Raw genomic sequence first — 23,418 nt, 5'->3', positions numbered from 1 at the left:
TGCTACGCAATAGCACTAAGCGTTCGTTTGGTCGTGGAGCTAAGCAATCGTGTAGATAAATACTATACGATGCGATGATGTTCTATACGATGGAGCTATGCAATCGTTTAGCTGCGGCGGATACTAAACAATGACTTGAATGTGCTAGTCGATGGTGTTATGCGATCGCTTAGAGCGAGATCATTGAGAGCGAGATCAGCGAGATCGTTTAGAGTGAGATCATTAAGAGTAAGATCGTTTAGTACTATGCGATGGAGCTAAACGATTACACTACGATGGAACTAAACGATCGTCTAGTCTTATGCGATAGAGCTAAATGATCATCTAGCTTCCAACAAACACTATGCGATTGTGTATTTCCTTTCAACCGAAGGCGACGATGCTAGACGATTACCTCCAATTGGTACATGATCGACCTTAGCAACATATTGAGGTTGGACCGAGAGCAACCGGTTCGACCGGTTTACTCAAGGTGCAATCTGGTTCAGCCTCAAATGGTTGTGGTTGGTCCAGTTCAGACTCGTCCAGCCCGGTTCAAGATGTTTTGGGTTTGGTTTGGAGCGGTTCAAGTGGTTCAAAGACGGTTATGAAGCTGTTTGTAATAGTTAGTTATCTGTTTGCTTGTTTATGCCAAAACGAAAACCATAACAGTTAGTATTTAATTGTTTATGCATGAAATCTATGTGATAATTAAATAAATTCATGTATATGCATACAGTATGCCATGTAGATTTAAAATCCCACCGTAGGAAGCATGTTACATGCATTGACAATATGTTATAATTGTTATGATATATAGTATGCATGTTAGGGTTATGTTTAATATAATAGTTATATTAGATACCTTCGTTTTTTGTCGTGGATGTTAAGCATGTCTAAATTTTGTAAGCTGTTATAAGCATGTTTAAAATCCATAACAAAGAATAGCTGCATTGTCTTCTATTTCGGAGGCATACTCATACCGTTCTATAAGATCTGAAAATGGCGGGTCTACACTTACAAGACTTACTAAGTGTTCATAATGATCTTGACCGAAAACGATAGCTAAATGACTAAATGTTGATCAGGTATAGGATGCAGGATTCCAAGAGGGGTTTGTTACCCTTCAGACATGGAATCATTCTGTCTAAGGATCAATGTCCTAAGACACCTCATGAAGTTGAAGAGATTAGACGGATTCCCTATGTTGCTGCTGTAGGAAGCTTGATGCATGCAATGTTGTGTACGAGACCTGACATTTGCTATGCAGTAGGGATTGTCAGTCAGTATCAGTCCAATCCAGGATTTAATCACTGGACGGTGGTTAAGACGATCATCAAGTATCTTCGGAGAACGAGGGACTCCATGCTTGTGTATGGAGATAAAGATCTGATCCTTACAGGATACACAGACTCTGACTTTCCAACCGATAGAGATTCTCGCAAATCGACATTGGGGTCAGTGTTCGCGGACTCCACTATGGAAGCCGAATACGTAGTGGCTTGTGAAGCAGCTAAGAAGGCTGTTTAGCTAAGGAAGTTCCATTCAAATTTGGAAATTGTTCAAAATATGGATTCACCTAGCACACTGTATTGTGATAACAGCGGGGCTGTGGCAAATTGAAAGGAGCCTCGGAGTCATCGTTAGGGTAAGCACATAGAACGAAAATATCACCTGATCAAGGAGATTGTGCATCGCGGTGATGTGATAGTCACGAAGATCGCATCGAAGCAAAACGTTGTTGATCCCTTTACAAAGATCCTCACGGCTAAAGTGTTTGAAGGAAACCTGGAGAGTCTGGATCTGCGGGACATGCGGCATCTTGTCTAGGGCAAGTGGGAGATGATACTGGGGTATGCCCTAGTTTATTATATATTGTACATTTTTATATTGTATTGTACATTCGTCTCTCGAGTCATTAGGACAAGTGGGAGATTGTTGGGATTGGCGTCCTAATTCTCCCGGAGTCTCGTTGTTTTGTAAAGATACATATTGTTAATGAATAAAATAAGTGTTATTTAATTCTAGCATTTACTCATATCCAATAAACAAAACTCCTTGGTTATCTTATGTGAACTTAAGCATGTATATGTGATATACAAGTGGATCATGCCTTAAGTGATAACCTAAATTGGTCTGTAGTATAAGGATTAAGGTGGGATACCTGATCCTGGTGACACTACGGATATAACCCACTTTGTAGAGGTTTGCAAGTGTTGTAAACTACTATAGATGATAGATCTTAACCATTCATGTGGAGACGTACGAGTGGGTTGTCCTATACAAAAAGTTTGTGTAAGACCTAGACCACGAGATGTTTAGACTCTGTATATAATGTCGTTGATACTAGAGACATACATCTCATCTAAACGACCATAGGTGACACGACCTCAATCCTGAGTGTTTTGGAAACTCCTACCTTTAAGGGCGGTCCTTTGATTAGTATGGGTGAGAGTGACCAGATTATCAACTCAACATGCCTACCTTTTTGGGGACTTGTCTGATCTGGGAGTTAGGAATTCAATCCACAAAATGGAATTCACTCCTTTCCCGAAGCAGGGATAAGTAAAGAGATTGCTCCCTTAAGGGCTGATTCTGAGGCTTGAACATAATGGCCACAGCTTCTCTTTGGAAGAGAAGACTCAGTCATAGTAGGACTATGACTTATGTTCATTAGAGGGATCAGTGGTACTTAAGGAGACAGATGTAACTACAGGGGCATAACGGTTATTGGCTCAACTGTACTTACGAGCAATCTGTGAAGGGTTGTCACACTTCTAATTGGTTAAGATGGACATATAATATATTTGTGGTAAGGAGAGTTTAGCTCTCGATCTTTAGTGGAGTGTCTGGCAGTTAACGAATAGTGGATCCCGTGACTAAAGAATTAGTCAGTTATTCACGTACCATTGGAGCTTCGAGCTACAGGTCCATAAGGTCCCCTTGGTAGCTCAATGGATTCAGTTGAGAATCAGTTCTTGGTGTTGATTTGAAATGTTTATATTGACAAGAGGTATTTTGATTATATATCATATAATTGGTATAATGTATGAGATACATCTAGTGGAGGATTGACGCAAATGAGAATTACATTAAGTACCATGGAATAGAAAAAGAACTATGGTTTATATGTTTCATGAGGTATGATAAGTTGGTTGTCATTTATATTTATAATAATATTAATTATTGGATAATTAATTATTTTTCTTTAATAACCAAATGAGTGGGTGGTTATTGGATTCATGGTAACCGTGAGTTTAAAAGGAAAATGATTTTCCTAAATTTAGTAAGATATACAAAACAATTGAAAAAGTTTTTGAGATTTTTCTCTCAGCGCAAAGGATCTCACGGTAGTCGCCAAGAAAATATGGATTTACTAAACGACGGTTGGGCGAGCTAAATGATCGTGCAATATTTACTAAATGATCGCATAGTTTTGCTAGACGATCGCTTGCCTAAAGTAAACGATCGTGTACTATCTGTAGGCGACAGACCGAGCTAAACGATGAGCTAAACAATCACATAGCTTTTGCTATACGATCACATAGTTTTATCTAAACGATTGGGCATCGACCTATATGATAAGTCTCCGCCATCTCCCACTTGTCCAGTCGTGTACGCGATCGGTGTTTCCTCCTTCGTCTGCCTCATTCCTAGTCCAAACAGAGCCCACCCTCTGGATTTTCACACTAAGAATACCAAGGTAGCCTTGTTGGTGGTGTCATACTCAACTCGATACCGTCGAGGTTTTCTAGAGGCCATTCATGCTATTACTGATAAGTTTGTGACCGAGACGATCGTTGAGGATAAGTGCGAAGAGTTCGTGCTGTGTTGCAGTCGTGTAGATCGAGCGTTCGAGGTTGCTATTGTTCGAACGGTCGTGCGCAACGGAGCGTGGAGACACATCTGCAAATGTTCGTACAATTATCCCTTTGTGCATTTGTAGTTATTCATGCTGTAATTTCTGTATGAATTTTATAACCACTTGTTTGAAGTCGACTGTAAATGCATTGTTCATTCATGATTGTAATTTGGAATTATCTTTCTTCCACTGCTCATAGAAATCTCGAATTCGATTTCCATCAGTCGTACTGATGATTGGTTATACCCGATGGACACAAAAATATATCTGTGGTAAGAAGAGTTCAACTATCGGTCTTTAGTGGAATGCCTGACAGTTAAAGGATGGTGGATCTCATGGCTAAAGAGTTTAGTCAACTATTCACGTACCGTTGGAGCTTCGAGCCAGTTCATAAGGTCCCCTTGGTAGCTTGGATTCAAGTTGAGAATCAGTTTTTGGTTCAATTTGAAATGTTCAAATTGACAAGAGGGAGTTCTATTATATATGATATGATTGAACTAGTTAATTATATATGATATAATTGACTTTATGTATGAGATACATTAATTTGGAGAAAATTGGATATAAATAATTTATATCTAGTGGAGGAGAAAACATTATGGTTGATATATGATATTAAACTATAAATTATGAATATAATATGATTATATTTATGATTTTATTAATTTGGCAATTATGGGATAATTGGCCACCATTTTCTCCGTAACCGTGCATTAGTGGAGAGTTCCATTCAGATTTTGTAACTAAATAATAAAATAAAATTGTTATCATTATTGAAAAGGTATCGAAAAGATACGGTTAATAGCTCACGTTGTATTTGATGCCCATCGCTTAGTAAATCAAAGCGTATACGATAGCTCATCTTTTACTAGACGATCGCTTACACCTGCGCGCGCTTCTTCTAAACGATCGCCCATCTTTTCCTAAATGATCGCTTAGCGCCCGAACTTTACTAAATAATCGTATAGACGATCACTTAGCTTTTCCTACATGATCAAGCACCCTATCTATGCGATAGACGTTGCTTTCTCCCACTTGCTTGATCGTTGTATACGATCTCTTTTCCTCCTCCCCTCTATCAAATCTGAACATAACCCACTCTTTGGATTCTCACTCCGAGAATACTAAGGACTCCAAGTGGTGGTGTCGTCCACATTTTTCTGCTGTTCGTGTGAAGTCGTTTGTGGTAGACGATCGGGGTGTTGTTGAACGAAAGCTTGTTGTCCTAGGAGAACATAAGGAGTCTGTTCATGAAGAGAGCAAGACTGGCTGTGAAGAGAGTCTTCAACTTGTAAGTTTACTCGTTCTCTTGTTTATTATCTTTAAGCATGCTGGTAATTTAGTAGTTTAATGCATATCTATTTGTGTGAATGTAAATGTAGTAATTCTGTCACAATGCTTTTGGAAAGATCCACTTCCACTCATAGGTACTCTTGTATAAGAGTTCCTTCAGAGACATACAGGTGGATCATGTCCTAAGTGATAACCAAAATGGTATGTAGTATATGGATATAGGAGGGAAACCTTATTCTGGTAATGCTACGAATGTGGCCCACTTTATAGAATAGTTACAAGTGTTGTGACTTGCTACAGATGGTCTGATCCTGATCATTCATGTGGAGACATGCGAGCGGGGGCGTCCTATACAAAGGAGTTTGTATAAGACCGGACCACGAAGTGTTATAGTCTCGTTATATAACGTCGTTCATGACAAAGACTTCACTTCACTAGGATGACCATAGGTAACATGACCTCAATCTTAAGTGAGTTGGGAACTCCTGCCTTTGAGGGCGGTCTTTTGATTTACATGGTTGCGAGTGGCCAGATCGCTGACTCAAACCTACCACTTTGGGGATTTGTTTGATTTGGGAGTTAGGAACTTAGCTACACAAGATGGAATTCACTCTTTCCCCGAAGCAGGGGTAAATAGATAGATTGCTCCCTTAAGGGCTAATTTTGGGGCTTGAACGATGTGGCGCCACATACCTTCTCATGGCTCAAGAGGTGTCCACACATAGTAGGACTATGTTGTATTGTTCATTAGAGGGATTAGTGGTACTTAAGGAGTTAGATTTACATACAGGGGCAAAATGGTAAATTAGCCCAGTTGTACTTATGAGCATCTGTGAAAGATTGTCGTACTTTTGATTGGTTATATCCGATGGACACAGAAATATATCTGTGGTGAGAAGAGTGTAGCTGTCAGTCTTTAGTGGAATGCATGGCAGTTAACGGATGGTGGATCTCGTGGCTAAAGAGTTTAGTCAGTTTTTCACGTACAGTTGGAGCCTCGAACCATAGGTGCATAAGGTCCCTTTGGTAGCTCAATGGATTCAAGTTGAGAATCAATTTTTTGGATCAGTTTGAAGTGTTCAAATTGACAAGAGGGAGTTCAATTATATGTGATATGATTGAACTAGTCAATTACATATGATATGGTTGATATGATGTATGAGATACATTAATTGGAGGAAAAGGATATAAATATTATTTATATCTAGTGGAGCAGAAAAGGACTCTTGTTTATATGTTGCATATGATGTGATATTAAACTATAGGTTTATAAATATAATATGATTATATTTATTTCTAATTAAACAATTATAGGATAATTGTTGGCAATTTTTTCTCAGTAACCGAATGAGATAGTGGGAGGTTGCAATCAATTTTCGTAACTGAAGAATAAAATGAAAATGGTTTCCATTTTGCAAGAGATCAGATAATCACTACACGAATTAGTACACTGCCCATTGCCTAGCAAACGAAAGCATACACAATAGCTCAAAGTTTACTAAACGATCGTGTACACGCGCACTTTACCTAAACGATAGCGGAGCATTTGCTAAACGATCGCGCGTCCGAGCGATTTTACGTAACGATCATCTATACGATCAGGCCTTTTTACTACACGATCGTGCTCCTTTTACTAAACGATCAAACACTCGTCTTGATGATAGACTTCAGATATCTCCCGTTTGTTTGGTCGTGGTAAACGATCGTTCCTTCCTCCTTCCCTCTACCAAATCCAATAGAGTCACACCTCATGGATTCTCACAACGAGAATACCGAGGTTTCTGAGTGGTTGTGTCCTTCTTGCAGCTATGTTCGTGAGAAGTCCATTTGGTGGTAGACGACAGCGTGATTTGGTGGACAGCAGTCTTGACAATCTCAGCAAGGATAGCGAGAGTTGCTTACTTGACGAGAGCGAGATTTAAAGCGAAGAAGAGTTCTTCAATTGGTATGTCTCTCGCTCCTTTGTTATTTAAGTTTCAAAACATGTTGTAATTTGTTGTTAAATGCATAACTTATTTGTTTGATTGTGAATGCGGTATTTCTGCCACAATGAATTTGGAATGATCTTGCTTCCGCTCGTAAGTACCCTTTGATAAGAGTAACTTCACGGACTTTTGTGGAACTTCTTGTTAGAGAAGGCAGAATTTGCCTCTCCACTGGTTCTTTTGACTTTCATTAAAGACTCAAAAGTCTGCTGCTCATTGAGAAGGGTGGTAAGGTTAACACAATTGCTACAAAATTGTAGGAAACTATCTGGCAGAGATTTTAGAATAAAGCTCATTTAACTGGGCTCATTTATGAGACGTCCATTCATCTCGGCGACATAACCATCATGTTAAGGACATGTTCCCTAACAGATGATCCTTCTACCATCCATGCATTGAAGATGAACTCAAGAGCATCATGCATGGCTTATGAGGAAGGTTTCCAAACATGTCACGCAGTGATTCCATGATCTTTGCAATGATTATGGTCTCATGCCTTTATATCGAGACTTCAGTTAAGCCAACCAAAACGTAGATTTTGACCTTATCATTGGCCTTGATCCACCTCTCATAAGCATCATGAACATTTCGTGACATATTGAGCCTAGGGACCGGAGGACATTCCTCTATTAGAACCAATTTAAGGTCGTCTATGACCAAGACAGAATCTATCGCTTTCTGCTAAGTTGTATAATTTTCTCTAGTTAGTTTTTCAGCTTTAAGAAGGTACAGTGTCGCGTAGGTCATTTTGCTGATACAAAATAAATTACTTATATTAGAAACTTATGAAAAAATTGTTTTAATCCAATCAGTCTAGCAAAAGAAATAATGAACCCCAACATCATTTTATTTTATAATGATACTTCAGTTATTTAGAATAAATGCCACCTCGGGGCAAACAATTACAACTTCATGGAACTGAGACATTCTCAATCAAATATTACACCAAAAATAACTCTTATTCATATAATATTTAATTACCACTGATTTGGTCTAAAATCATTAACTACCTTAATGTTTTCTTGTAAGTATAACCCTTCATTTTCAACCCTATAATCCTACCCAACCAATCTGCCTCATGGTAGAACGTAATTGGTGCAATAAATTATAGTGGTCTTATCCATTTATGGAGTTTGTTATGTTCATTTTCCATGCAAACACCTTCCTAAGGGAAATGCTCCCAGGGCGCCACAAGGCCTAACATGGAAAAAAAATTTCAAACCAATGAAGGAGACCACGTTCTTCTTCCATTTACTATAACCACTTTCTCCATTCACATTGATATTGATCCATACAAACACCTTCCTAAGGGACGATACGCCTTAGGCACCACGAGGCCGATCATGAATCTCACCTTGTGAACTTTTAGGGAGAATGTGAGTGGAAAAATAATATATCATATACATCTTTTTTCTCCCACTAAGTGTTTTAAAAAAAATAGGTTTATTAACTCATAAAAATCCAGTTAAATAATTTAACTAAGTCCTTATTAATTTACTCAATATAAAATTTATATTAAATATTTTAACAATATGTGATTTTATTTATTAAACTCCTTAATAAACAAAAACATTTATTGCATGCTTATAAAATATTTGACTAATTCACCTCCCAAGTCGGTTCCCAGGTAGGATGTTCCATTTCCGTCCGCTTAAATACCCTAGCCTAGACAAAACGTTCCTTGGACAAAGGTTCCTTATAGGTAATTATTTTATAAATTTAGTCTTTTACGGAATTCATTTTAATCCTATTAAAACAAATTTTAAGATTAACCTATTTTTAATCATATTAGAAATACCTTTAACATAAGTCTAGGTGAATCAATTTTAAACCATTTAAAATTAATTTGGACCTATGTTTGCATGCGACTCTTGATTATAGATTTTAATCGAGTTCATTAAACTTATAACTATTACAAAATAAGGAAATTATTAAAACTGATAATTTGCATCTAATGACATTGATCAAATATAACAATTATATTTATCTAAGCAATGACATGCTCAATGCAAAGTTTATTTTCATCCAATAATAATAACATTTATAATTATCATCCATGAAATTAAACATACATATTCATTTTCATTAAATAATATAACAATTATATTATTATTAATGAAAATAATTCACATGCTATCATACTATATAACAATTATATTCTAGTATGATGCATGAGCATGCTTAATTAATTATGCAACCATATAATATAACACTTATATTAAAAAAGATGCATGAAACATATTTATCCTAACGTGAGATTTTAAATTATATGACATACATTATGCATATTACTAATTTAATCATACATCACATGCAAAATTAAATTAAGTACCAAAATAGACCAAATTGGACACCCCTAAAAAAATATTAATTAAATTAATATAACTAATTTATATCAATCTAATTAATTCAAATAAGCTAAAATACAAAAAAAAAAAAAGAAAATTCGCTGCTAAAACCCAGAGGAAAACTTAAACCTGCAACCGCTTGGACGGACGACGCATGCACCTCGCCTCGGAGCATTGTGATGTTGTACTCTAACGTCGCGATGCTACGAAGAATCCTTGCATTCTACTTTGTGTTGGAGTGTCGCAACGCTAGGGTACAGGATCGCGACGTTGCATCACAGAATGTAGCGATCTGCTTCGAAATTGCAGCGAAATCCTCCGGTTTTCATCCCGATCATCAGCAATACTTGCAAAACTTGTGACCTAAATTTACAGACTCGATTATTGAATTAAATGCCCAAAAATAACGGGCCCTTACATGATCAAATCAAGTAAAAATAGTAATCTAAAGTGCCAAATTTGAAAACATCTATTTACAAACTCACATTCATAATATAGAGAAAATAACCTATCTTTTTTATCTAATTTTTGCTTCTAAAAATCAAAAATCAAAATTGCAAGAATTGGGCTCTAATACCAATTGAATGGATAAATTCTCTCGGAAGTATGCGATTGTCTTACAAGTTTGAAAAACGATTTTGTAAAAAACTAAAATCATTGATGGATATGTTCAAAGGATAAACATACAAAAGGACTTAAGCATACTTCTAATAAAGAAGAAAGGAAGAAATGAACTCACCCTTGTTGATTCTTTTCCCCTTCAAAGGTCGCGAACAATCTCGAACTTCTCAACGAACAAGAACACCACCTCTAAGGCCACCTTATTATTCTCTTGGAATAAAAAAAAAAGATTGAAAGTGAGGGCACCAAGAATTTTTTATGGAGAATTTTTTAGAAAGAAATTCGTTTTGGAGAAGAGAGATTAGAAAGGAAGGGTGAAGGCTAGGTCATTTTTCACAAAAACAAACCTTTTAGTTAATTAATTTATTAACATACAAATATCACATATTTATATGCATATATTTCTTTATGAATCCAACTCATATAAATCTAACGTTTGAATCTCATTCAAATACATTTATCTTATAATATAGTTTGGATTATAGTTAATATCTGTTAGAATTCACTATACTTTATATTAATCATATTAATATAAAATTTCTTTAATTGATTTGAACAATTCAAATCATTCATTTTTGCTATCCTTAGCGAACTAAATAGGAAACCTTATGGATCTACAGATTAGAAGTCCTAATGATATGGATTAATTTAATTAAACTTTTTCTAATTAAATCAACCAATATTCATTAACTACTGGTCACTCTACTAAAGATCGATAGTTGCACTCTCCGCACTTTAGATGTATTTCTGTGTCCATGGATATAACCAATCAACAGTGAGTCGACCCTTCATAAATTGCTCATAACTATAATTGGGTCAAAATACGGTTTTACCCCTGTAGTTACATCTAACTCCTTAAGTACCATTGATTTCTCTAATGAACAAACAGTTTATAGTCCAACTATAAACTAACACCTCTCGGGCCAGTGAGAGATTGTGGCCTCATTGTTCAAGATCTGAAATCAGCTATTAAGGGAGAAAATTATTTACTTTCCCTATGATGGGGGAGGATTGAATTCCTTCTTGTGTAGGTGTGTTACCAGGATAATTATTTAAGCGCCTGTGGCTCAGTGTATAGAGTGTCTGTTTCCTAATCAGAAAGTCGTACGTTCGATCCCTACCTGGCGTGTTTTTTTTCCTCCTAAATTAAAATTTATTTTATTTAATTTTCTATTTTCTATTTTCTATTTTCCCCTTCAAAATATCCATTTCTCATTTCTCTCAAACTAATCAAATTTCTCATTGTTGTTTTGCCCTAATTCTTACATTTGAAGGCAATGCGAAGCCTTCAACTTCTTCCCAATCCGTTCTTCTTCAATTCCTTCCATTCCAAAACCTTAATTTCCTCAATCCCTAACCCTAAATCCTTTTCCAAATCTCCCTCTTTCACCCCCGTTAAATCCATCCTTCAATGGAATCGGAAGCCCGAGCTCGCCGGTGACACTCCCCGCGTCGTTGTCATCACCTCCGGCAAAGGCGGCGTTGGCAAGACCACGACCACTGCTAATGTCAGCATTTCCTTGGCCCACCTTGGCTTTTCTATGGTAGCCATTGATGCCGACGTTGGTCTCTGGAATCTCGACCTTCTTTTAGGGCTTGAGAATCGTGTTAATTACACGGTTGTTGAGGTTCTTAATGGGGATTGCCGGTTGGACCAAGCTTTAGTGAGGGATAAACGATGGTCAAACTTTGAATTTCTTTGTATTTCTAAGCTTTAGTGAGGGATAAATAAGGCACCCAACCTTATCCATTTACTGTAGACCTTTTAGGTTATAACTTGAACATGAACCACTTGGTATTGGATAAGTAATATCACATAACTTTGGATCTTAGTTTATTGAATTAAATTAATGCAGTCTGAATGACAAATAAAATACCTCTTATTTTATTAAATAAATAATTTATTCTTTCAAAATACAAACTACAAGAAATATGAGATTTAGGACACTAGGTTCAACAAATGTAATGCAGAATACAAAGCAAAGTGGTGAAATGAATGATTCAAGGAGACAACATGAATTGACTGACAACATAGACCGCATTGGCAATATTTGGACGTGTCACTATTAGGTAGATAAGGTTGCCAACAAGTTACCTATACAAGGTTGGATTCTTGAGAGGAACACCATCAAAAGAAGTCAGGGAAACATTTGAATCCAATGGTGTTGGTGAAGTGATAGGATTGGTGATACCAGAACGGGACAAAAGAACATATGCATATTTTGTTTGAGATAAGTAGTACCCATCAGGGTAGGATGAGACTTGAAGACCAAGAAAATAATAGAATGGTCCCAGATCTTTCATCTCAAAGTGTTCTCCCAGGTAGCGTTGGAGATTGGATATGGCACGAGGATCATCACCAATAATAATCATGTCATCCACATATAAAAGAAGGAAAAGGATACCATGAGGAGTATTATGAGTAAAAAAAGCTGAGTCATGAGAGTTGGAGGTAAAACCAAGTTGGGTGATAGTGGAACTGAAGGTTGTAAACCAGGCACGAGGAGCTTGTTTTAGCCTCATACACTGCACGTCAAAAAAGACAGACTTTTTGAGGTGAGGGAGAGGTACCAGGTGTGGCTTCATATATACCTCTTCAGATAGAGTTAAAGGTTTGGAAAACCCGTGCAGAAGCGTGATATGCAATCATGTCTCTCAATTAATCTTATAGAACATACATAAATCAGAGATGTGATGGAAACAAAGCATGATAAACATTCAATACCCTATAGCATGCTTGTAAAGAACACGCGAAAACCAAGGAGAAATTACCCTTAAAGTCGTAAAGTCTTCTCATTCTTCTCTCCTATGTACTGCACAAACTCAACGAACAATATCTCTATGTTGGGATTGGTGTCCTAAATCTCCTTGTAATCTCGTAGTTTTTAAACTCTATATAAACCTATTGTTGTTAATGAAATAATTGTTATTTTATAAGCATATACTTAATCCAATAAACTAAGATTTAAGGTTATTTCATGTAATTTAAACAAGTATGTAGAGACATACAAGTGGATCTTGTTTAAATAATAACATAAATGGTTTATAGTAGATGGATAAGGCTGGGTACCTTATCCTTGTGACACTACAGATATGACCTGCTTTATAGGTGTTACAAGTGTTGTAAAGTGCTACAAATGATCTAATCTTGATTATTCATGTGGAGACATGTAAGCAGTGATATCCTATACAAAGAGTTTGTATAAAACCGAACCACGAAATGATTAGTCTCTTTATATAATACCAATAATATTAGAGATTTACATTTCACTAGGATGACCATAGGTGACATAACCTGAATCCTGAGTGAGTTATAAACTCCTGCTCATGAAGGCAATCCTTTGATTTGTATGGGTGAGAATGGCCAAATTACCAACTCAACAAGCCCACCATTTTGGGGATTCGTTTGACTAGGAGTTGGGAACTCAGCTATACAAGGTGAAATTCACTCCTTCCCCCGCTCCCTTAAGGGCAGATTTTGGGTCTTGAACATAGTGGTCACACCCTTTCCTGGCCCGAGAGGACTTGGTCATAGTGAGACTATGACTTATTGTTCATTAGAGGAATCAGTGGTACTTAAGGAGTTAGATGTAACTACAGGGGCAAAACAGTATTTTGGCCCAACTGTACTTACAAGAAATTTGTGAAGGGTCATCGCACTGTTGATTGGTTATATACAATGGACGTAGAAATATATTTGTAGTGCGAAGGGTGCAGCTGTCGGTCTTTAGTGGAGTGACCGGTAGTTAACGGATGTTGGGTAATTTAATTAAAGAGTTTAGTTATTTATCCGAGTACCGTTGGAGCTTCAATCTACAGGTCCATAAGGTCCCCATTGTAGCTTAACAGGGATTTAATCTTTAGATTAATTTGAAGTGTTCAAATTAATTGAGAGAATTATATATGATATAATTAATTCTAATGTATTTGATACATTATGAGAGGAATTTGAATATGATTTAAATACCATTTATATGAATGAGATTCATATAATTAAATATAAATATGATTTATATTGAAAGGAATAAATATTTGGATATGATAAAAATATTATTTATATGGATGAGATTCATATAAATGGATTTAATATAAATGCGATTTACATTAAATTCCATGTATAGTTGTGAGATAATAAAATCTATAGTTTATGTTGTATTTGACGCAATATAAAACTATAGGCTATATGTTATATTTAATATAACATATAGTATATATATAATAAAGTAGTTATTATATATTCTTTTTTTATTAATTTATTTGAAATTGATAAAAAAAGGAAGGAGTTATAACTCCCTCCCCATATATTCTCTCAATAACTAACGTGGGTTACAAGTGGTTTTGAGAGAATCATCTTCATCCAACAATTCATAACACAGAGAAAAGTTATCTGAGAAAATTCCCCTCTAATCCTCTCCTTCTCCTTCCCTCTACCAAGGATTCAAGCAAAACCCACAACGCCTGCTTGAATCCTTTAATCCCAAAAGAGAATACAAAGGGTTCTCGCTTGGTAGTGTCCGTGTGTGAAGAAGGAGATCCACAAAGAAGGAGTTCTATTCGTGGCTAGTACGAGGGATTACTTGAAGAAATGTTCTTCAAAGGTGAGGTTTCTTGAAACCTATTTATTTTGTAAAAGCATGTTGTAATTTAACCTTGAATGCATATCTAATTGTATCTTTACTATAAATTGTGTTTTCAATAATTAATGGAATTTGGACGATCCGCTTCTGCTCAAGGATCTCCTCATGTCGAGTTTCCTTCACTCCAAGCACAATAACACCAAATAAACACCACCAACAATGATTCCTTAGTATTCTCTATAACGCGAGAAATCAAGCAAGAGGTGTGGGCCTTGCTCTTAATTTTGGCAGGGAGCGATGTGTTGAGAGGATGAATTTCTCATAGATAAAAAAGAGAGAGAGAGAAGTTATCTATCAAGAATGATCTCTAACTCCTATCAAAAGAAAAACTTATCATGAAAACCACTTTCACGATATCCACGAGAAAGTGGGGTGGAAGGAGTTACAATAACTTCCTCCTTAATTTAAATTAATTAAAACAAAATTTAATTTAATTTAAATTAACACACACACACATATATATACATTAACTACTTTAGTATATATATATATATATATATAATAAACTTTATGTTATATCAAATATGACACATAGTCTATAGTTTATGTTATCACATATAATATAAGCTATAGTTTATTATTCTCTCATTTAATCTATAGTATTTAATATCAATCAAATTCATATTAAATTTAATCTATAGTTTTTATATGTATCATATTCATATAATTAATATTTGAATCATATTCAAGTATTTATTTCCTCCCAAATAAAACATTATATTATAATGTATCAAATAAATTATATTTGTTATATCATATATAATTAATTTTCCTCAATTAATTTGAACAATTCAAATTAATCCAAAATTAATTTGATTCTCAATAATCCCAGTTGAGCTACCAATGGGACCTTAAGGACCTATAGTTTGAAGCTCTAATAGTACTTGATTAAATAATTAAACTCTTTAATTAAATTAACCAACTTTCAATAGTTGTCGGTCACTCCACTAAAAAACAACAGTTGCATTCTTCGCACTACAGATATATTTTTGTGTCCATTGGATATAACCAATCAACGGTGTGTTGACGCTTCACAAATTGCTCGTAAGTATAGTTGGGCCAAAATTACCGTTTTGCCCCTGTAGTTACATCTAACTTCTTAAGTACCATTGATTCTTCTAATAAACAATAATTCATAGTCCAACTATGATCAAACCCCTCTTGGACTAGGAGAAGGTGTGGCGCTACATTGTTCAAGACTTGAAATCAGCATTTAAGGGAGCAATTTCCCAACTTACTCTAACTATAGAGAATGAGTGAATTTTTTCTTGTATAGCTGCATTCCCAACTCCTCAATCAGACGAGTCCCTAAAATGGTAGGCATATTAGGTCGGCGAACTACCCACTCTCACCGATGCAAATCAAAGGATTGCCTTCATAGGTAGGAGTTCACAACTCACATAGGATTTAGGTCAAGTCACCTATGGTCATTCTAATGAAATGTAAGTCTTTTCTATCAACGGTGTTATATAGCAAGACTATTCATTTCGTGGTCCGATCTTATACAAACTCTTTGTATAGAACACCCCCGCTCCCATATCTCCACATGAATGATCAGGATCAGATCATTTGTAACACTTTACAACAATTGTAACAACTACAAAACGGGTCGTATTCGTAGTGTCACAAGGATAAGGTACCCAACATTATCCATCTACTACAAATCATTTAGATTATCGCTTAAACATGATCCACCTGTATATCTCCACATACATGTTCAAGTTACAGAAGACAATCTTGGATCTTAGTTTATTGGTTTTGTGGGTTATTGCTACTAAATGTCAAATAAAATGCCTAAGATTTTATTAGATAAATAAATTGTTTGTACATTACAATTACAAACTACATGACCCACGAGATTTAGGACATCAACCCCAACAAGGAGTATCATTGAGGAAAGCATTCTTAATATCCATTTGGAAAAGAGGTTACTGTTTGGCAGTTGTTATGACCAACAACTCTAAATAGATGTCATTCGGGAAACTGGAGCAAAAGTTTCCTCATAATCAATACCATACTCCTAAGAATACCCTTTGGCCACCAAACGAGTCTTATAATGTTTAACGTATTTGGGTTGATGCCATAAATCTCGTAAGGTCCTATAGTTTGTAAACTTTGTATGAACAAGTTCTTATGTGATTAATAAAATATATGATATTTTATTCACTTTGTCTATAAAATATGAGATATTTTAGTTGCATTAACCACAAACCAATAAACTAACACCCAAGATTATCGTTGTAACGTAAACATGTATGTGGAGACATACAAGTGGATCATGTTTAAGTGATAACCTAAATGGTATGTAGTATATGGATAAGGTTGGGTACCTTATCCTAATGACACTACGAGTATGGCCCGCTTTGTAGGTGTTACAATTGTTGTAAAGTGCTACAAATGATTTGATCCTGATCATTCATTTATTATACATGCAAGCAAGGATATTCTATATAAAGAAGTGCTACAAATGATTTGATCCTGATCATTCATTTATTATACATGCAAGCAAGGATATTCTATATAAAGAAGTTTGTATAAGACCGGACCATGAAATGTTTAGTCTCATTATATAACACCATTCATAATAGAGACTTACATTTCACCAGGATAACCATAGGTAACATGACTTGAATCTTGAGTGAGTTGTGAACTCCTACCTATGAGGGCGGCCCTTTGATTTGTATGGGTGAGAATGGCTAGATCATCAACTCAACAAGCCTACCATTTTGAGGATTTGTTTGATCAGGGAGCTGGGAACATAGCTACACAAGATGGAATTCACTCATTCCCCGAAACATGGATAAGTAGATAAATTGTTCCCTTAAGGGCTGATTCCGTGTCTTGAACAATGTGGCGCCACACCCTTTTCTTATCCGAGAGGGATTTAGTCATAGTAGGACTATGATTTATTGTTCATTAGAGGGATCAGTGGTACTTAAGGAGTTAGATGTAACTACATGGGCAAAACGGTAATTTGGCCCAGCTGTACTTATGAGCAATTTGTGAAGAGTCATCATACTGTTGATTGGTTATATCAAATGGACACAGAAATATATCTGTAGTGCAAAGAGTGTAGTTGTCGGTCTTTAGTGGAGTGCCTGATAGTTAACAGATGGTGGATAATGTAATTAAAGAGTTTAATTAATTATTCATGTACCGTTGGAGCTTCAAGCTATAGGTCCATAAGGTCCACTTGGTAGCACAAAGGGATTTTATTGAGAATCAGTTTTTAGGTTAATTTGAATTGTTCAAATTAATAAGAGGGAATATAATTAAATTGATTCAATTATGTATGATATAATTGTTATAATGCATTTGATACATTATAGTTTAATTTGAGGAAATAAATATTTGAGATTCAAATATTTTCTATGAATGTGATTCATAGTTATTAAATTTAATATAAATATGATTTATATTAAATTTCATAAAATAGAGAAAAGAAACTATATTTTATATTGTATATGATACAATATTAAAATTATAGGTTATATGTTATATTTGATATAACATATACTTTAATATAAATATAACATGATAAGTTAGTGATCATATTTATTTATATTATTTTATTATTTTGAATAATAACTTCCCTCTTTTCTCTCCAACCACCTTAGTGGGTGGTTATAGTTTTTGTGGCAAGAGGAATAAAAGAAAATGTTTTTCTCTTCTTTCTTGCTAATTTGAGATTACTGTACGATTGAATTTTGTAGAATCGTTATGTGTTCTTCAATCTTCTTCCTCCTCCAAACTCAAACAATCTCTCCTAACCAAAATAGTCAGAGCCCACCACTCCTGGGTTCTCACCCTAAGAATACCAAAGGCTCACTGTAGTAGTGTCCGATCTATTTGATTTGTGAAATTCTTGAAGAAGGTCTTCAAGAAGTTGTTGAGTTTGAGGCTCGTAATTGTTCGAGGGAATTACATGAAGAAAGGTTCTTCAAAGGTGATATCTTTTGAACCCTTTATTTCTTATTTAAGCATGCTGTAATTTATTTTGAATGCATATCTTGTATATTTGCTGTAAATTAAGTTTTCAATAAAAATGGAATTTGGACGATCCGCTTCTGTTCAAATATCTCCTTCAATACGAGTTCCTTCATAACGGACCCATCGAAGCAGGTCTTGACTTTATAGATCCAATTACATCTGATAAGCTTCTTGCCAGGAAGTAACTCAACATAATCCCAAGTATGAGTTTTTTCTAAAGCCTAAAGTTCCTCATCCATTGCTTGCTACCAGAGAGGATTAGTACAGATCTCATGATAGGATGAAGGTTCAACTAAAGACATGACAGTGGAAAAATAATGATAGTCTTTGAGATGGTGAGAAGTTTCTCTTACCTGGGTGGATCGCCGAACAGGCGCAAGTTCAGGTTCCACATCGGGAGTAAATGGTAGATCTGGGAGTACAACAAAAGGATAAGACTAATCGGGCTCTGAGATAGGCAGTATGGAAGACTCAGGGTCAGGTGCCGGATCACAAGTAGGAAATAGGTCAATTGAGGGATCAGTGAAGGATGGATGGGGGCTAGTTAGGAAAGCATGAAAAGAGAAAGGACTAGAAAACATACGATGTTCCCAAAAGGTGACATGACAGGAGATACGTAATCATTTAGAAAGCATGCACATCCAAAGACTTCAAGATGAGAGTAAGAGGGAGAAGTACCATACAACATAAATTGCTCTCAAGGTCTGATTCCAGTGCTTGAACAATGTGGCGCCACACCCTCTCTTGGCCCGAGAAGGGTTTGGTCATAGTTGGACTATGATTTATTATTCATTAGATGGGATTAATAGTACTTAAAGAGTTAGATGTAACTACATGGGCAAAACGGTAATTTTGGTCCAACTGTACTTACGAGCAATTTATGAAGGGTCATCACACTGTTAACTGGTTATATCCAATGGACACAGAAATATGTCTGTAGTGCGATGAGTGCAACTGTCGGTCTTTAGTGGAGTGACTGACAGTTAATGAATGAGTAATTTAATAAAATAATTTAATTAATTATTCAAATATCATTTGAGTTTCAATCTATCCATAAAGTCTTTTATGTAGCTCAATTAATTAAGAAAATTAATTATATATGATACAATTAATTTAAATTAATTATATATGATATAATTAATATAATGTATTTGATACATTATACTATAAAGTTTATTTTGAGAGGAATTAAATATTTGAATATGATTCAAATACTAATTATATATATGAGATTCATATAATTTAATTTTAAATAAATTTGATTTATATTAAATACCATGATTGATTGAGAGAATTTAAGCTATAGATTATATTGTATTTGATACAATATAAAAACTATAGGTTATATGTTATATTCGATATAACATATAGTTTAATATATAATATATGATAAATTGGTTGTTAATAAATTAAATTTTGAATTTAATTTAGATCATAGAGTGTCTGTGAGTTTTTTGTCTAAAAAAAACTCTCCAATTCCTGCTACTATTAATTCTCAACCCCTAAGAAGAATACCAAATAGTGATTTGGTGATTGATGTGTTTTTTGGGTGTTCTCGTTTTGAGATTTGTTTGTGTCATGTTGGGGAAGAAATTCGTGAAGATTAATTGGTTCTTAGATCCACACATTCTTAGATCCACACTTCCGCATCGAACCTTACAGTCCTTCAACGACCATGCAATTGGATGGCAAGTAAAGGACTGCAATGTAATAAGGCAACACGAACAGATTCATATTCTGGATGGATGCATCAAATTGGGTGTGTAGCAGGGATCCAACCAAGTGATTATTTGGTGATTAATCCTAGTCTTTCAACAAACTTACTACCTTCTCTTCTTCAGTAAGGCCAAACTTACTCTTCAGTAAGGCCTTTGATAGGTTGAGTGATAGTTCTAGTAACAATCCGCCATAGCTTGCAACCAATTAAAAAAAAAAACTCTTCATTTAATAAATCCAAATAATGTAGTTGGTACCATCAAGCATAGTGACAAAATAAGTCAATTTTTTCATTACAAAGGAAAATAAACAAAGAGAGATTGTGAGATATAATATTCTGTAACCATCACAAACTTTCGTAACCCTCAGGGCCAATGAAATCTAAAGAGAAGTGACCTACAGGATGACACTGCGACCATTGAGTGACAGGACGTCGTCGATGTGAATCTGTCAAAACAAGCGGTGAAATCTGACGGACAGATTGAAGGAAAATCTGAAGTTGATCTTAGGCCAAACTGGTTGCACGAACAGATCTCACGAAGGCCGATCTAAGGCTTGGATAGACAACGTTGGATCAAGAGGCAGATCTGAAGCTGATCTGAGGCCGATCTGATTGCACAGACAGATTGCACGGAGGCTGATCTGAGGTTCGGATAGACCTAGTGGTTGTGCAGCATTAGGAAAATGGCGTGGGTGACGAAGGACGGATGCCAGACGAGCAAATGAACGAGAGAGAAAGCCCGGTGGTTTCGAGCAATGCTAATGTCTGGCCCTAATTTTGGCCTTTGATACCATGAAGAAATATCTATCGTATTTCTGTATTTCTATGGTCTTGATGAGAAAATATAGATATCAAATCCTAACCAAACCAATAAACCATCAAATACACTAAACATAATACATGAAATTACAATAAAATTACACAATTATTAACACATGATAAGACCTACTTCATGTACAATTACTAGACGAGTAGTGTTTTGGATGACAATGCTAATGTCTTCAATAAGTTCTCGAATGAATCCTATTCTTGCATAAGCACATCTTTTTACTCTTTTTTTACCAAGTTTTTGAAAAAAAAAAATTAAAGAATGTACATTGATGTTGGTCCGTACTATTTAAAATCTTAAAAAAAACATCTTCATATGTGTATTTATTTTGTTATGATGCTGACACTTGCAGAGAAAATATCAACTACTTGTTAGGTTGATTAGCCACAAGTTCAACAAAGGAAGAAAGCTTGTTGCATGTCTTTTGTTTCAGATGATTTTAATACAATCAAAGGAACGAAAGGCAGAGAAGAGAAAGAAGAACTGGAAACAATTCAAAGTGAAGAGAAGATAAGAGAGATTGAGGGAGAAAAGAGAAACATTAAGTAGCGTTTGGCGTATAGAGTAGAGTTGAGTTGGTAATTATTATAGGAGGAAAGTAATTGGGAGAGTTTATGCGTATAACGAGGTGAGAAATGTGAGTTAGCGCGAATAATGAGATGAGAAATGTGAGTTAACGCGAATAACGAGATGAGAAATGTGAGTTAACGCGAATAACGAGATGAGAAATGTGAGTTAATGCGAATAACGAGATAATAAACCTCTTTAATAATTGGTGAACCAAACGGTGGGTGGATTTTTTTTACCCACCCAACCCAACCCAACCCAACTTAGGGGCCAAACACCCCCTAAGAGTTAAACTGGTTCAGCCTTAGCCTACATCCATGGATAACAAGGTTTGTTCTTGAAGAAAATTACAAGAGGTTACACATGCAGATAAGTTCTCTCGACCTTTTCAATTGCTTCTGTTTTTCACTACCAAAAAGAAAGCAAATTTGAGGTGATAAATGTACAAAATGCATGATTTTAGATGTATGATTTGAAAGTTTTATTTACATGTTATTTACCATGTTAGTTGGTTTGATTTGATAAAATGATCATGTATAGGTCCTCTTACAACCTATAGTGTAACCATTGTTTTTAACTGTTTTACAGAAATTGTCTGTGATGTGCCCACCCCACATCTTGCAAAGTGATACGCATGTATCAAAACTCTCACTACAACAAAAACGGGTTTACATACCTTTTTTATTATCATTACCACTTTAATTGACTCTTTTTTCAATTCTTGAATCCACCATCAAGGAAAGTGTATAGATGATATGAAAAATGTGTCATAATTGGTTGTTTCATGACTTTCAAATTCAATCAACAATAAGCATTCAGTAACATTTATTACCTATCATGTAACATTTTCTATGACAAATTCTTATCGTTAATAAATGTCTCAAAAGTGGACTTTTTCTGTCAATTAATCATTTACCTTAATATTGAAAATCTATCACAAAAACATTAATGATGACACATTTACAGTGTCAATAATACCTTAGTTTGACATTGTCCAAAAGTCATTGAATTATGCTAATTGATGACAGTATTTCAATGTCACATAACTACATCTCATGATATTTATGAAATATCAAAAAATGCTTTTAATGATGGATAACTATTCATTTCATACTTGTTATTACATTTATAATTCATCTGTATTTTACAGTGGTTTCTAGGTATTGTTCCTGAAACCTTTGTTTTTTTATTCTGTTCCTATCTGGATTAAACTGGAGCATGTTCCCCTGGAATTGTGGACGGATAGGGGTTTAGCAGTGTTAGATAGTGTCGTAGGTAAACCTCTTTTGATGTTGCAACAAGAGAGCGGCGAAGGTTATCGTATGCGAGGGTTTGTGTTCAGGTGGATAGTGATTCGTTAATGCCCCTTAAGTCACTATTAGAATGTGGGGTTAGGAGTTTATTATTCCAGTAGTGTATGAGTGGAAGCCTCGTAGGTGTTTTTGTTGTGGTTCCTTTGGGCATACTATGGCGGTGTATGAACAACAGGGTGTGGAAAAGGGTCAGGAGTTGTGTATTATGGTAGTCAATGAGGGGTGTTTAAAGGAGAATGGGGGAAATGAGAGTGTGAGGAAGGGGTAAGACTTGGAT

General features: G+C 35.4%; 1 pseudogene; it reads left to right on the top strand.

Moving 5' to 3' along the window:
* The first annotated feature begins 11,365 nt into the window (after positions 1–11,365).
* On the top strand, positions 11,366–11,806 carry LOC150032428 (septum site-determining protein minD homolog, chloroplastic pseudogene; annotated as a pseudogene).
* Positions 11,807–23,418: the final 11,612 nt, after the last annotated feature.

The sequence above is a fragment of the Benincasa hispida genome, chromosome 11 (genome assembly GCF_027475165.1).
Source record: "Benincasa hispida cultivar pf3 chromosome 11, pf3_genome.v1.1, whole genome shotgun sequence".
NCBI classification, from domain to species: domain Eukaryota; kingdom Viridiplantae; phylum Streptophyta; class Magnoliopsida; order Cucurbitales; family Cucurbitaceae; genus Benincasa; species Benincasa hispida.
This window is presented reverse-complemented; position numbering and strand designations above follow the sequence as displayed.